Consider the following 14933-nt stretch of genomic DNA (forward strand, 5'->3'; position numbering starts at 1 on the left):
CTAGCTGTTTAAATTGCATGGATCTTATGTCACTTATGTGCATTTTGACATTCGTGTGTACATTTCCAAAGAACCAGAGGCCATGGGTAGAATCCTGCCACCTGGGAGTCATTACAGGCAGTCATAAACGACAGCAGCTCTTAAGGTTATGGAAATGGAAGGTACTGAATAGCCCACTTTGCCCCATTCCCCTTCAGGGCTTGCACAAATCAGCATGGCCTATGACAGACTTTTCCCTATCACATTTTTCATACAGGGGTTAACTTTGTCTTTAAGTCACTGACAGAGTGGGGGATGATGTGGGTCCAGAACAAATGGGTAGACTGTACTTTGGAGTCTCCAAGGCTTGTATGCAGGGGTATGACTGCATGTCTCTGGAGTATCGGGCATATTCTTTTGTATCCCATCAGCTGGTGGGAAAGAAGTGAGAATAAGCCCCTTCTTGGTGATTCCATTTTTTGTACCTGGAGCAGCAGAGACTGAAAATGTTGTCAGGCTAGGCATCCCCCCCTCTCCCAATGTGGTGCTGTGCACAGGGCAGGCACTACAAAGAGAGGCTAAAAGGCCTGACCCCATTCAGCCTCCACAAGAGAAGGCGGAGAGGGTAGCTGGTGGCTGTTTAAAAACTCAACGGGGGGACTAGTGGGAATTGGGGGAGGCTCTGTTCCCCCGGGCACCACCAGGGTTACTAGAAATAATGGCGACAAATTGTTAGAGAGAAGGTTCAGGCTGGACATCAGGAGACATTACTTCTCGGTTAGGGCTGCCAGGCTCTGGAATGGGCTCCCAAGGGTGGTGGTGCTCTCTCCTACCTCAGGCGTCTTCAAGAGGAGGCTGGAAAGATATTTGGCTGGGTTGATATGACCCCAGCACTTGTCACTGCTCAGGGCAGGGGGTCAGACCTGATGATCTGTTCAGGTCTCTTTCAACCCTAAACTCTATGATACTATGAACCCAAGCCTTAGTGAATGCCATGTTAACATATAGCATAAATGAAGGGAAGCAAAACAAACCTCCTTTGGGAATAAATAAACGAGAGTCCTGCAATTAGCTAAAACTAAAGGAGTGCTCTCTTTATACTTTGCCAACTTCTCCTTTTCCTCCACCAACCAAGGAGTCTTTCTCTGTGTGCGCCCCTTCCTATGTGAATTCATCTGCTGAAATGATAATCCCATTGTAAATGCTATATGGGAAACATGAAGCATTTCAAAGGCTGTAAAGGGAATGGTTTGCACAGCCTGGTGAGCTCTGGAAAAGCTGTAGAATTTTATGATCACTAGCCTGGTTGAGCAAACAGTAATATGATTGATTCTAAGTATATCTTGCAGAGCACAGCCACTAACCACTCATTCCTTCTCATTCCCTTCTCCATGTGTTCCTTTTCTTTCAATCAAATTATCATTCAACAATCTCAATCAAGCAGGAATGGAAAGTGAACATCTAGACAAGCTGTCTTTAGTTTCAATAACAATCTTTACCGTCATCCATTCATAACATTTGTATTGGTTTGAGAATTAAAACATCCCACACAAAGGGAGATTGGGACTGAATGGTTCAAAGGACCATTAAAAAATCTTTAGATGCTCACCAAATACTTGCATCTTTAGGTGCACCTTCACTGCAGAGTGCTGACATGAGTCTCCAAGGTCAGTGAAGCACCACTGAGGCCCCAAATAAATCCTAAGTTTGGTGAAAAATAAGGAGTTGACACCAGAGGTCCCTGTGAGGCCTTGCACTGCAGATCTGGATTGAGCAAATTTCATCTGTTACAGGTTTGAGAACATATGGTTTGCCTTCTTCATTTGGTTTCACTGATTTTTTATCCCCACGGGGTGGCAGCAGCTGGGGAAGCGGAGTCTGGAAATGTGGAGGAAGAAGCTGACTCAGTCCCTGGGCATGGAAAATCACTTTTTATCACCAAACAGTAGTGTCTGTGAAATCAGGTGGTGAACTCCAGACTCCTCCACCAGCCTAAATGATGCTTATGGAAGACTTTACAGCTTAAACAATTTAAGCAGGAGAATGGAAGAGTGGGAGGCATGGAAACTCCTTGAGAAATCCCAGCAATGAGAAACTCTAGTTGTCCCAACACTTTGTTTTAAATTAAAACAGAACAAAAATATCACTGTTTTTTCACCACTCTGGTCTTTCAGTTATGCTTTAAACTTAGTTTTTATGCTATATTTATATAACAAAAACCCATGAGTTTTTTAAAAAGTCCTTTCTTGGCATGAATAGAATGAATGGGTTCCACTAGGTGCCACAGAAAGGATTTCTAACTTGCACCACAGACACACATGTTGTGTGGAACTTGCTGGCCTCTTTACCAAGCATCCAGCTATGTGTTTCTGACAAGCCTGAAACTACAAATGCAGTTTTGCACTAGGAGGCCAGCAAAATGTGCAGTGAAAAAAGCAACTCCCCGTTTTTGAGACAGTTCTGACAGAGTCCATTGGACCGGTCTGAACTTTTCATTAAGTTCTAAGAATCCAGAGAATCGTAAGCTTGGTGAGGAATGAGGAGGTTCGCAGCAGAGGCCCTTGTAGGCACTGTCATTCTGATTTTATGGTTGGAGACCTGAGCCACAGAGGTCTTAGGGTGAGATTTGCAAAACAGGCAGGTGTGGCGAGCATCCGTATGCCTAATAATCAGGTTCCCAGCTCTAGGAGATGAATTCTTCAACCCAAATGAGGTAATGATGTCCCACAGGCATACAAATGTGAATTGTTGTGAACTGGATTTCACAACAGCCATGGTGAATGGAAGGAGTAGGTCTAAGCCAGCAAATTGGAAACACTAAAGAGAAGCGTGTGTCTGAACCTGTCTCTCTCTCCAGGGCCTACACACTTTCTGCTGCAACACTGGGATTCAACACTTGAAGTCTGTATTTTAGGATTTTGGACCCTAAGTCACCCCTTCACATAGAAATGACTGCCTCACTCTCTGCTTTTGAAGATGTGGTTGGAAGGGGAAATGTTGGCCGTGGGAGTATTGTCCACACTTTGTATAACTGTGGTTAGAACACTCCTCCGGGGAGTAGGATATCTGGCTTTTATGCCCTCAATGGCTGGATAGGATTCAAAACTACATCCCATTCTCCCCCTGCCTTCCCCCACCCCAAAAATGTGCCATGAGCCACTAGGCTAGAGCAGGGATCAGCAACCTTTTACAAGCTGTATGCTGGGACAAGCTGGCTCCAGTCTGATGCAGGCCAGGTGGCTTTGGCAGTGTGTCAGTGGTGACCGGGGGCTTTCCCCATGCCTAGCATCAGGGCCAAGCAGCTGAGTGCTGTGCCCCTGCCATTGCTCTTTCTCCCAGCTCCCTGGCTGAGGGAAGGGTGTAGCTTCCAGCTGGTGGGGAGCTGCACTAGGACCAGGTACCTGCAGATTGTCCTTGATGCTGCCATTTCTCCCCCTCCCCAGCTGTAGTGCTGGCACAGCTGGAACCTGCCTGGACCCAGTGCAGCTCCCCACTAGCTGGAAGCTGTGCCCACACCTCAGCCTGGGCGTTGGGAAATGGCAGCAGTGCAGGTGCAGCTCTTTGCTCCCTGGCTCTGCCTCAGGTGCAGGGAAAGCTCCCAGCTGGGGACATGCTGCCCAAACCACCCAGCCCACAAGGGACTAGAGCGGGAGGGCAGGGAGGATCATCAGCACCAAGAGTGCAGCTGGAAGTTGCCTGGCCCTGGGACAGCTCCTTGCTCCCCAGCCCCAGTATGGGCAAGGGCATGTGCAGAGCCCTCTAACTCTGCAGAATGCATTAGGCACATGGGCCATATGTTGCTGACCCCTGGGCCAGAGTGTTAGATCAGCAAAGGCAACTCCTTATGCTTTCTGTTGAAGCTGGGCCATCATGTAGAAGGGCATATAAGATTTATAGGACCAGAGACAGCACAAGCATAAGGTGTGTGCTGGGGAACAGGGGTGGAACGGGCATGGCTCTAAACCTGTGAGACAGACGCTCCCCTGGAATGTGAGCGCACTGGGGGAAGAGTCTGGGTCCACTCCCTATTCTAGTGCTGCTTATGCCTTTTGCATTCATGTGGCATTGGATAAAATTAATCTCAGCCAAGTTTCTAGTTGAGTGATTGTGGTTCTGTGGTACCCTGGGATGCCTTTCAAGGATGGTACACAATATTAGCAGGGTTTAGTGTTTAAACATGATTCACAAGGTAAACCAAGAGTTTTCAAATTGGACTCCTTAATGACTTGTGGTGTTTCTGAGATCTTTGCAGCAGAAGAATTGCTTGACTACTGTTCTGTAGTCAAAAAATGAGTGACAATTAAGACCTTGCATTTTCTCAAGGGTGTCTTAAGTCTGAAAAAGTTGAGAAACTGTTCTAGCCCAAGGATTCACAGAAAGTCTGTGGAAGAGTGGGCTATGAAATGGCTTGTATAGACCTGACTCATTGGTTTGTTGGTCAAGCTGGGGTTTGAGAGCTGGAATTGTGAGATATTTTGGGCTGACCTGATTTTTTTTTCTATTGGGGGGAAGAAAATAGTATACTAATTAGTAAACCATTTTCCCACTGATTTGTCTTGAAACAATGCATTTAGAAAAGAGTTTTTTACTTTTTTTAAAAGAGGCTATTTTAAGAATAAATCTGGTTTTCAAAATGAAAAATCAAAACACTGAGGCACTAACGCTTTTTAAACAATATGTTGGACTTCTACAATTTTGGGGAGGGGCTAAAAGTATTTTCTTAATTTGACCCAAGTTCACAAATAGATTTGTGACCCCTGTCATTGTTCTGAAATGATACATTCTGGCAAAAAAAAAAAATTCACTTGTTTTTATTTCTGTGTTGTCTACCAGAGGCCTAACAAGAACATTTTTCTTTTTGGATCCTCCAGAATTGTCCAGTAAAATGAATGTAAATCAGAAGGATGTATTAATGAAGTGTGTGTGGGGAGGGAGGGCAGGGAAAGAATTGGCCATAGAGAGAAGCTGTCTTTACTTACAGCATATTGCAGGTGATGTATAGCAAGCTACTATTCATATATGCAATAATCTTTTCCTTCACTGTATTTATCATTCTCCACACACAGCCTGCTATCTGCACATCAGTCACGCTCAACTTTCAGCAGCCTGGCTACTGCACACCTACACACAACTTCCCACGGTTTTCATTCATTTTGCATTCATACCAGCATCTAAACAGCTCTGTGAAAATTATAGAGTACACAGGAAACAGATGGTATTAATGAATTGAGTTGTGAGGAGGCCTTTTTTGTGGGGTAGTGTAATTCTGTACCTCCTTATTTTAAGGTCAGGATTTTGGGCTATGTTGATTTATTTAAAACAAGGCAATAAAAAATAGACTGACTTGTTTCAAATTAAATCTAGAGACCATTATTAAAAGGGAGAAAGGTGGGACAGCTACACTGCTGTGGTTGGGTACATAATAATTTGGACTTGAAAGGACTTACTCTGTGGTCAGCTTTGCCAACAACATACCCTATTAGAACTTTTCCCTTTGCATTTTAAATGTTAATGGGGTAACACCAGGAAAAAAAACCACTATGGAAAACGGTAGTGATTATATAATGTATGAATTAATATTTTGTATGAAGGCTCTTGTCTCTTACTTCATAGTTAGTCAATAAGATTGTGCTGCTTCTACCACTTGTAACGTCTCTTTCAGTTTCATGAGGCTTTCCTGGGTGTCTTCAGAAATGTGGTGAGCTCTATTTGATCTTTATACAGGGAAATGAGGCTAAGATTCTTACTAGACTAGGTGTGTTGAAACCTGTTTACAGAACATGTAGCTTGTATCTGGAAAATCAAGTCCAGAGCTGTCAATACTATTTTGCTGAAAGATTCATACCCTCCTACCCCTAGTCAGCCAACCCTTTATGAAGCAAATCTGATGTACGCTATTAGAAACCATAACTCAAGGTTTAGAGCCTTTTAAGGGAGGATGTGTGGACAAGCACCATACCAGATGAAGTGAGAGAACAAGCCCCCAAAGCCATGTGCATCTGTCTTGATTATAATGAGAAGGAGCAGTTGCAGTAAATAGCCTATTTCCTGAATAACATTCTAACTGGGTTCCTCCTCTTCATTAGAGAGAGGAGGAAGAATTACCTCAATATTTCATCCCCAGGTCTGTTAAACAGTGGATAAAATCTGTAAAAGACTGGCAAACAGAAAGCTCACTTGGAAGAAAGCACATGGCAAGGTGACTCGCTAGTACTATGGTTCCCAACCTTTTCAGACTCAAGGCACCCCTCATTAGACTCAAGGCATTCCTCTGAAGATGCAAGCCCTCAGTTTTCACTCTTTTTTTTTGACTACAGAGAAATAATAGAGGAGTTCTTGTGTTGCAAAGCACCCAGCAGTACCCTTTAAAGGGTCTTAAAGCACCCGAGGGTGCCATGGCACCCTTGTTGAGAATCACCATGGGAGTAACACAAAAAAGGAAGCAGGTGACTCACCCAGCAAGAGGTTCTGTGGGACTGGAGAGCTAATGCTGTTGCTGTACTGAAGCAAATGCTGCAATTAGAAAGATAATACTTTGTTTGCTTTAAAGGAATTAATTTGGCATGACAGTTTTTGGAGAAGGCATAAGCACTGGCATGGCATTATTTAAAGCCATTTCTTGAGCAGCCTATGTCTTTCAAGGCTATAATGGAATATAAAGAGGGAACTAAGTTTTCTACCTCACCAAGATCCCTGTAAAAAGCTCAAACTTGTTAGTATATGTCACGAACCCACTGTATTTTGAAGTATTTGTGGAATGTCCTACATATTTTCTTGAGCTTGGTTAATGATATCGCTCATGTAGTCTGTACAAATAGGTGATGTTAAGCGTCATTCAGCTGTACCATCCTTGTGTTTACACGCTTTGTGGTATCTGACATAAAATGTGTTTCTTATGTGCTACAATAGAACCAGGACTGCACAATATGCTAATGACTTGCAAGTATCACTCTCTGCACAATGAGTTTCTCTAGCACCTGCGAGAGACTCAGACTAAAGTCTGAAGAAAAGTAAACACTGAAAACTAACATCTGTCATGGGTATTTTAAACAGCCAGGCAAACAGACCCTTGCAGGTACATGAACCAGGGCTTTCCAGAACATCATGAATTTACATTTAAAAAAAAGAGACCCATAAGAATAATACCTGAGAGTAGGCTATTTGGGGAAGGACAGTGGGAAAATTAAGTGAAAGGCAGTATCTTTAGGACATTGGATTAGTGATCTTCGTACCTGAAAGGATGAAAATATTCTCCCAGTCATAATTAGATCAGGAATGTCTTTTTGTCTGGCAAACATACACATCTGAGAGGGCAGGAAGTTATATGCATGGTATGGGCTCCCCAAGAATTCAGTGAATCATCGTAAGTAAATTGCCAGTTAAGAAATTATACTTAAGCCTTGCCATGAGAGCAAATCTTGGTATTTAGTTTTGCCTTTGGGATCTCAGCCAGTAGGCTGAGTATTCTGGTTGACAGGATAAGCAGCAGAAGGCCCTGACAGAAAGGTCAAAGGCAGGAGCTGCTTTTTAACCTGTTGAGCTGAGTAAAAACTGTATTTTTAGGGTTTTCAATGCAGGTAAGTTCAGATTATTGTGTTTTATATCTCTGTTTGTATCTCACTATATGGCTATTGCTTTCTGATATTTGCTTTCATTATTGCAATGTATCTTTTTTGTTATCTTTTATAGCAAGCTTAGTGATAAATGTGATCCCAGAGCTTTTGACCATACAGGCCAAAGAAGGGAAGATCTGGGGTGGATCCAGAGGGGGTGCAGTGGTGTGGCTTCCCCACCTTTTGGATTGGAGTATGTGGTGGGAGCCTTCAGACACTTTTTAAAAATTCCTAAAGCAGGTGAAAATCCCTTTTTCCTTCCCTTTGGTGCTCAGAGGCACATCCCACAGTGGTCAAGCAGCAGATGGCAGGGAGGGGCTTGGGGCTGAAGGAGAGCCCTGAGGGTATGAGAACACCCTGGGGGTATATCTCAAACGTGCACCCAGCCTGGCTGTGTCAGTATTTTCTCCTTTGCTTTATGTCCAAGACCAGAATAAGGATAGAGTTCAGAAATCCACTGCTCTTGTTGATTCCTTCTAATGATGTTGTGAAATGTGGGAGTTGTATTTGCCCCCCAGGGCTTATGATTTCTCTGAGCTCTTAGTGCATCTATAATAAGATAAAGTAGTCTGAAATGAGGATCTACATCAATCACTCAGTGAAGTAAAGTCCATAAAAATGTGATATATTCATTGTACAGAATTGAGGTACAGTACGTGCTGATAAGGAGAGAGAAGAATTGATCCTTTTTAAATATAAGAATCTCCACTCAAGCAAAATCTTGAACAAACTTGGAGATGTTTCATTAGGGATCTTAAAGCTGGAAGACCTGTACAAGGACAGTGGCTCTGCCTTGTTAAAATGAACCTGAGGGCCATTTCCCTTTTGTGTTCTACCCAATAGACTTAACACTGGGACACTGCTGCATCTTTTCCTTGAGATGCCAACCTAATTTCACCAAATATGAAAAGTGGTACCTGTCAAAGATAGCACCTAAGTATATAAGTACTCCTAAAAATGAGGTGGGATTAGGGCTGTGAAACACTATTCCACATCAGGTTTCCCTCTTAATTTCTACTTACTGAATTGAAATTGTATAGAGAAGAGTAGAACAATAGTAAAAATGACTCTGTCCATGCATGCACTCCTACATCAGCAGTTGTGTTTTTGGACCCCACTGCTATGATTCAGAGGCAGTGTTGTTGCTGGTGGTGGTCTGAGGCATAGAAGGGAAAACTGGCTCTTGCTGAGGTGTAAGAGGTAGCACTTCTGTAGACAGCACTGCATTATTTCAGTCAACAGTGGAACAAATACTTCCACACTTGAGAGCCCACAACACCATACACTGATCACATTATGGTTTTTGTAAGGTCTGTGGGGCAGGAGCTTTTTATATTGTTATACACCACTTGGTATAAAGGGCCCAAGTCTGTTTGCGCCATTAAATTCTAATAGACTCTCAGGCGTTAGTCATTTGTTAAATTGCAGCTCCTGGAACCCTGTCAACACTTGTGAATCTCAGATTTAATTTGAAAGAAATGAGTTTATGACCTTTCAGGCTCTGGACAAAAGCTCAAGAGCCAGAAGACAAATCAAATGAATATAACATTTAATTTTAAAGTCTCATTATTTTGAAATGGGTTTGACTTGTATGAAAGCTGACAACATAGACGTTAAGATGCCGTCTGTCCAAACTGCAAGCTGCAGTCTAAAGCTCCTGCAGGTCAACATGGATGCTCTTATGTAACAAAATGACCACAGCTCAGCAAGGGACGGTGTGGCCCAGCTTCACAGAGATGTTGCCATATAGAAGCAACTGATTCAGATTATGCCCGGTCAGTCTTGAGCATAATTGATTTTACAGTCTCATTGTACTGAAGGAAATAAATAGGTCTGGTGCAAGAAACCATGCAGTTCATTTAGTAAAGCCCAGCTTCTGGGATATCTGTCAAGAAGTGCTGGGATTTTCCAAGCCATATGGACATCCTGAAAATCCCACCCTTAGACCTGGCCAGTAAGAATCAGATGTGGTAATCAGATGGGAACTGAGCCTGCCAAGGAGTTCAAGTGTATTCAAATTTGGGGCCTTTCCATCTCTAGATTGTACATACGATTTATTGACAAAATCCCATATGAAGTAAACAATCTGCTTTCCTTGTAACACTTTGGGATGTTGCGGGATAGCGCTTCACAAGTCATTATGCATTTTGGCACATATCTTCATATTTCAGATTTTCAAATGGATCTTAATAAAGCTGAACTGCACATAATCTTATATCATTCATAGCTTGACATTTGGAGAATTACCATATTACCTTTCTTATCTTAGATGCATTTCCTTAAAGAAATCTACCGTTTGGAGAGGCTTCCTTCTTAAAAAAATTCTTTTCTGCCTTCCAATAAGATCACCTCTTCTGTAAATGAACTGCCCTGAGAAAAGTAGAACAGAAATCCAGAGTCAGGATGGCAAAAATACAGTCAGACATTGGTGGCAGGTGGTAGTGAAGGGGCTTGGTGAACCGACAGAGCAGTATCCTAACCATGACTATGATATTCATTATCTAATTTTGTACTTTAAGTGGTATAACTGTTCATATGCTTGGCATGTAGTCTGAGGTTCTTCAGTTTTTAATAATGCTATCTTTTAGAGAAAATATTTTATTATTGCTCATTTAGAAATAGCAAATGTAGAGTTCTAGGAAGACAGAAAACTGATAGTATATAAAAGCAAACTAGAGCCAAAATTAGGTGAAAAACCATAATTCTTTGGCAAAAGATAGATCCAACAATGCTTATTTGTTTTTGCTGTTTCTGAAAGCCATCTTAAACATTCACATTGCATTGAATGTGGTGTCAGCTTTCTTTCTTAATGAGGTTATATAGCACAATTAAACATCCACTTTGATCTAATTAAAACAGATGTGTGGGAGATTTGAAATACAAGCCTTCTAATTTAATTTTCCCATTTATATTGCTCTGTTCAAAGAAATTTCAAGACTCTGTTCAAAGAAATTTCTGAGGGAAGATAGAATTTGTATCCGTGGCAGGCAGTTTGATTTGTGGTTCAGTACAATATATTGCTTTTGGAAGGGAAGGGTTAATAATCTCTCAAGTCAATGCAAGTGAGATATTTAAATCACCTGCTTTATTCCTATTTAGTGAATATGCCAAAAGTCAGACAAGGCATCCACTGCTGCAGCTGATATTCTCTCTAGGATCTGTACGTTGCTTTGTTAGGTTTTGTATTCAGAGTCAGCAGACAAAAATCTATCTAGAAATGAAAACAGGATCTACTGCAGATATTTTAGTCTTTTTTATTTGAGAACTCCCTTTATTTTTTTCTTAATAAAGGATCTTTGTTAAGCAGCCCAAGTGGGTGCTTTACTGTTTTGTGATTCTTTGGCACACAATAATATGTGTGCATTTAAGAGAGAAAGGAAGTAAGCTGAGAGTTGGAGATGAACTTAAGAGCAGTCATTTGAGCTCTTGCAGGGAAAGGGAATGATTTCATTTGAGATGACAACAGTTGTCAGGGTACGCAGATGCTCAGGTGACAGGCAGGGTACAGAAACCTAGAGAGAATAGAATAATAGAATATTGGCAGGAATATCTATTACAGATAAACTCTCTTTTGAGTCTTCTATTGGGTTTAATTAGCATGGTGGCCAAAGCCACAATATAGATGAGAAGAAAGTAGAATTGAATATAACATATTCCTTCCTACACACTGTGACTTTGTCCTCTTCTGGTGGGCAGAGCATGAATACAGTTTTGGGTCTGCTTCTGCCTCTAATTGATTAGACTCATGCATTTAAACCAGAATAATACCCAGGTTCAGTTACTGTACTACATATGCCTTGTGTTACAGCCACAGTGTTTCTAAATGCAATGCTCTTCCAAATGTTTCTGCCTTTTATGCTGTTTTAGAAATGTTTAATTGTAGCAAGGCAAAACCTTTGCAGAGGACTGTACCTTCCATATTACGTTTAATATTAAAATCAAATCAAAATATATTTAAAAGTACGATGAAGCACTGAAAAGGTCAATTAACTCCTGCTATTCTGGTTACTCCATAAAACATACTTAATGATTACCCAGGAAGGCAAAAAATAAGCTTTATAACAAACTGAGTTTACGAAATTGATGGGCAAGAATGATGTTGAGGAATGTGTCCAAAATCTGGGATGATGGCTACGTCCACATGGAAAACAGACTGTACCAGGCTGCAGCACCCTCAAGCATGCCATACAGCTCCTGTCAGCACCCCCCACCCCCATGAACTGGAAACAGTGTAGCCAAGCTCAGGCAGTGCTGTGGGTGAGCCGGCTAGGACTGGACTGTCCCTCAGCAATGCTAATTGGCTCGCTGTCAGAGCCCCGTTAACACAAGTATCTGCTTCTAGCTGAGGAGATGGCCTGTGTGGAGCAGTGTGGTGCGTTTGAATGCACCACGCCTGGCCTGGTCCATTCGTGGTGGAGACATGCCTGCTAAGAGCCTGACAAATAGGAACTGCACAGAAGGATTAATAGCAGTGAGCTGTAAGGTTGTGCTGAAGGGGAAGGAAGGCAAGAAGAACTGATTTGTAGAGCTAATCAAGAATAAATGTCTGAGAAGTCTCACATATTTACAGAAGTGTTTTTACTGTGCTCTTAAGGCAATATTGGATTAAATCTCTATTGCACTAACATGAAGGCATGTTAAAGCATCTCATACAGCTATAGAAAAATAACAGAAGGTGATTTAGTGCTGATTTAAATTTGCTTCCCTTAAAGCCAAATCTGTTTTTTAAATGTATGTATTACTGTATTACTGTGTACTGTTAGGCAGCAGAGGGTCTTAGTGTGCTAAGTACTGTCCGAATTGAGAACAAAAAGGTTGTCCTGTTGGGTCTGGGAACAGCATTGAGCTGATGTTAGAACAGAGTTTTTCAAAGTTCACTGCTGGGAAATGAAGGCCCTGCCTGTACGGCTTCCTTCCCTCCCAATCCTTGGTCAGCAGGTGATAAAACACTTGCTCAGGAGTAGTCCCAAGTGGGTTCCAGTGAACCCGAGTGCCTCTCTCTCGCTCTCTGGCACACAGATCCCAAGGTATAGTGAGCTCACTGACTGGCTGGGGTGGAGGGAGGGTGAGAGTGTGGGGGTCTGCCAACCACTGCAGACAAATTTGGGGTGTGGGGATGGTCGGGGGGGAAGGGTGCCAGGGTGAGGGGAATGGAAGACTTACCTTCCTGGATGCTTGCTGCTGTAAGCAGCAATGTCAACTTTGCTCCAGTGGCAGAAGCTCTGCGGTCAGGTGCCCAGGCAGCTGACTCAGGTGCCTCTGTATCCCCACCTCCCCTGCCCCCATACATGCATATTGTTCATAGGGCTCTGCCCACTCTTGCAAAGGCTCCCAGGTGGGAGGGGGCAAAGGAATACCATTTAGCCGGTTCCATTGACCCTCACACCCCAGCCCCAGATGCACTGCCCAGTTGGGCAGCACAGAGCTGCCCCTGGCATGGCAGACTCCTAGGAGAGATTCGGGCACCCAGGGCTGGTGCCTGTCTGGCCCTGCCCTTGTTATGCTACTGCAGAGATCACACTCGAGACTGTTCCCCAGGAGTCTGCTGCCCCTCGTGTGTATTTATCTGGTGGAACCAAGCAGCATGAGTGGACAGGGACGATTTCTGTCACAAGGAAGGGGATGGCAACATGTCCTATGGCAGGGGTGTCAAATTTACCCATGGCAGGGGGCTGGGTCCAGTTGGGGTGAACAGTGATGTGCAGGTTAATGCAGCTATCACTTGCCCCTCTGCCAATGGCATGTGTTCCCAATGGGGCTTTGCAATTGGAAATTTAGCTATTGGCCCTGCCCCCAGAATCCCAGCCTGTCTGGAAGCACCATGGGCTGAGTGAAACAGCTTTGAGGACTACATCTTTGAGAGTCCTACCCAAAAGGTGTTCTGTGTTTTGAAACTTAAACAGGGCTCCTCATTTGTATGCCATGAACAGGGCTCCTCATTTTTATGCCACTATGCTGGGGGCCAAAGACTTTAAACATAATGAAAAAAGATCTATTACAGCATATTTTTCATATAAGTAGACACTACTGAGAAGGCAAGAGACTATATTAAAAGACAGGCTAGGCACATATTAAATTCAGCCAGGCACAATTGTAGTATTCATGCTCAGTGCACAGTCAGAACATTATATGTTAGTAGCTAATTTATCAGGCCGGAAGCCTACAATTTCATATTTACAAGCTGGTAGCCCAGAAAACCTTGGAGCTATGTGTCTGGAAGAATTAAACTGCATGCAGAAATAATATCTTTTATAAAAATTAATTTCTTAGGTTGTGTGTGTGGTTTTTTTTTAAGGCAATTAGAACTTGCCTTTTTTAAGGCAAGTGGATTTACCCTAATTGATTCTCAGGTCTAAAGTTTAATAGTAATTTAAGGTAGCATGAGGTTGTTTACAGAGTTAATACACCTACAAACTATCGGTAATAGTTTAAATAAGCTGGAGGAGGTTGGAGCTGATGAGCTAATTTCTCATCCTGGAAACAATTGCGATTTTGCCTCTAACCTCTGCTAGGTAGACATGGAGATTGTGTTGTTCTGGCACATTCTTACTAGGGCTGTGCGAAACAGCACCCTTTTGACTTCTGTTCCACTGTTTTGAAGGGATGGTGTTTCATTTTCTCATTTAATTTCATTTTGAAGCACTGTCCCGTTTTGTCGAAACTGTTTTGCTGTTTTGACGTATTTCGCCCATAGGCTATAATTGGGAATCATGAAACTGCCTATAATGTTGTCTTTTCTTGGCTGATTCAGATGAAAATTACAGGGGTGGTAGCCCCTTCTGAGGCTGCAAATCCTTCCAAGTTTCAGGGATATGGGTGCAGGTGTTTCTGGGAAACTGCACCTCAAGGCGGTGACAAACAAAACTCCTGTCACTTGCTGGCAGCAGCAGCCTCCTGTCATCCCGTGCGCAGATGTGGAGCCTGCACCCCCAGGAGGGCTGTGGGGCTGTGCCAGACTCTTCCCGGGGGTGCAGGCCCCTGGATATGCACTTGGGATGACAGGAGGCTGCTGCTGCTGCCTGGGACTGGTGCTGGGCGCAGTCCGTGCCCAGTGCTGGGAAGACTGGTGCTGCCACTGGCCCCAGGCAGCAGCAGCAGCCTCCTGTCATCCTGTGCACAGATCTGGGGGCCTGTGGCCCCCCAGAAGGCAGCACTGGGAGGACAGGTTGTGCTCCATGGGGCTGGCAGAGCTACTCAGAGTGCAGCCCTGTCTCTCCCCCACCTCCTGCCCCTGGGCTGCTTTGAAACTTGAAACCTTTCGAAACTTTTGAAAAGTTTTGAGTGCCCTCATTTCATTTTGAAGCTGTTTTGAAGCCTTTTGTTTTGTTTTGATTTTGCTGT

This window comes from Crocodylus siamensis, chromosome 2, assembly GCF_052110815.1.
Source record: "Crocodylus siamensis isolate JL-2025a chromosome 2, ASM5211081v1, whole genome shotgun sequence".
In the NCBI taxonomy this organism is placed as follows: Eukaryota; Metazoa; Chordata; order Crocodylia; family Crocodylidae; genus Crocodylus; species Crocodylus siamensis.